The 2,532-nt window shown below is 45.7% G+C and overlaps 1 pseudogene; it reads right to left on the reverse strand.

Annotated features, from left to right (window-relative positions):
• The window catches only part of LOC111818124, a 4,546-nt pseudogene extending 2,222 nt beyond the window's left edge, over positions 1-2,324 (reverse strand).
• Positions 2,325-2,532: the final 208 nt, after the last annotated feature.

The following is a 2,532-nucleotide window of genomic DNA, read 5'->3' on the forward strand; positions in this document are numbered from 1 at the left end:
TATATATATGACATCTATGGCCAGGACAGTTGAGGAAACTATATAACGATGTTCAACATTTTCCCTTCCCACATAGGCTTTAGATTAAGGATGAGAGCATGAAAGAATGGAACAGAAAACCCAAAAAATTATATACAGTTACAGGTGACAGTCAAGGAATTTGGGGGAGGGAGCCAGGGATCCAGCCCTCTCCCTTCCTTCCTCACCAACCTTTTCCTATCCAATCTAAATGACAGCCCAAAAGCTGAAGTTGGGACACACACAGACCTCGCTCCCCCACTCCCATACCCCAGCAACAAGCTATCCAGTCATCATCAATGGACAAGTGGCTGGAGGTCAGCATTTGTGAACTGGAAAGGCAAGAGGATTACAGAATCTTGCTCTTTCACAGTTACTTCTCACCCTGACCCTGTTTGTCACAACTAGTAGGAAGCACTCCTAAGATTCAGGCCAAACTAGCAATCATTAGACTGCAGGTGCCAGTCATCACAACACTTTTCTTCCATCTGACTGACATCACAAGAGAGCTAGGTTACCAAGCTCTAGACAGGCAGCTTTCTCAGTCTTCCTGCCTCAGCCATTTTCCCTGCTTCCTCCAAGATAGGTTGTGACCTAAGAACCTGCTGCACACTCCTGCAGCAGCACTACCATTTCTCTTCCCCTAACACTCCTGGCATTTGATTACACAGGATTTCGTGGTATTACATAGAGTCACCACACGGACATGATGACGCACGTTTCCTCAGCTCTGCTGCCTGAGAAGCATTGTGGTGGTCAAGGTCCAGATGGAGGCTAGGAAAGTGGGCAGTGTCACAGATAAGAAGCTTCCATGTATTAGGGATCAAACCTCAGGGTGCTCTACCAGAGCTACAACCCCAGCCCTTTTTAAGTTGCCCACATGGGACCTGAACTCTGTCCTCCTGTCTTAGCCTACCTCACTGCTGAGGTGTGCCACTGCACCTGGCTCCAGGGCTAGCTTAAGAAGTTTTTCAAAACCTCAAAACTATGATACCTCTGAGGTTCTGTTGCCTGAATTGATAGACTTCAAAGTCACAAATATCCTCCTTCACCATGTAAAAATCAAGTGATTCCCTTCTGGAGCACTTTCCCGGGATTACAGAACAGAGGCTCACTCATGGGCTTTCTTCACTTTGAGTTTTATAGTTTTTCTGCTGGCAGATACAGTATATTAGAATCAAAATGAATCTTATACATACTGAAGTGCATTTTAAAGATGAGGAAACAAATCCAGAGAAGCCAACTGACTTGGCCAAGGTTATGCCCTGGTATTGCCAAGACTGAGTGGAACTAGACACCAAGTAGCATGACTCCTAAGCCAGTGCTCTTTCCACTGTCCCACAACACATTCAGAAGCAACACACTGGAAGAGAGAGAGAGAAGGTGCCCATCTGATGAATTATGTTTACCAAGTTTTATATCATCTGAGAGCCAGGGCAAGCTGTAACGTACACTAAATAAGGAGTGAAGTGGACAGTACAATTTCAGGCAAGCAAATCAGTTTCCTTTTTGAGGATTCTTTCAACCTGCCATGATGGAAACATGAAGCAATAGGAGCCCAAGGGACAAAACATTTAGAAGCACAGAACGTCTCATTCAGCCTACCTTTTGCAACTATGTTAGCTTAGTCTTGGGATGTTAAACTGCCACAACTATCAAGGCTCAGCCTAACCAGTTTGGGGGCATATTCTCCAAAAGGAGAAGGCATATCCACAGCTCATGAAAGAAAAGGAGTTTACAGCATTATCCAATCCTAGTCATTCCTGTTTTCAGGTCCCTACCTGGGCGAGAATGAGGGTATGGAAGTTTCAATCTAACTAAAGAAACAAATTCAGCACCCCTCTTTAACGCACATTGCCTTCTCAGCAGCCTCCAGCAGAATCAGTCTTTCCTGGTGAGCAAGCTGAGAAGACCTGACTAAGGGCCCACTCCATCTCTCTCTATAACGTAGAAAAGTCCAGTGGGTGAGGAAGGGGAGCAAAGGAGGGCACAAGTACCCCACAATCTTGTTAGTGACAAGGGAGGACTTTGGAGCAGATCCTGTGGGGATGTGGTCACCAGTCACCAGGTTCTTGTCTGGTCCTGCACTTGCAGCTACTTATTCTTCATGTTGGCTTTGACCATGTTGTAATCTTCTGAGACAAAGTGCTTTTGCCCTTTCTGGAGTCTCTTCATGAGGAAGTCGGAGCCTCCAGACTTTTGTCCTATGCTTGGCTATTAGCTTTGCCTCTCAGCTCTCTCAGGAAAAATACCTTCTTCTGCGTGTCCTGCTTTACAGGATTCTTGTCTTCTTGCTTGTGGGACATGGCAGGACCCAGACTGGAGTGTAGAGAACCCAGGAAGTCAACTGGAGACAGGAAGAGAGTGGGGGAATGGGGACAACCTGAGCTGCTGCTTCAGCTCCTGTCACTATATTTCTTTAATGATGAATATGTCTCCTGTACACCTACACCTCATTCATAACCATTGAGTTACTGACTAGATGGCCTAATTTTATGTTAATGTTCCAGCCAG

The sequence above is a fragment of the Octodon degus genome, unplaced genomic scaffold (genome assembly GCF_000260255.1).
Source record: "Octodon degus isolate 3935 unplaced genomic scaffold, OctDeg1.0 scaffold00080, whole genome shotgun sequence".
NCBI classification, from domain to species: domain Eukaryota; kingdom Metazoa; phylum Chordata; class Mammalia; order Rodentia; family Octodontidae; genus Octodon; species Octodon degus.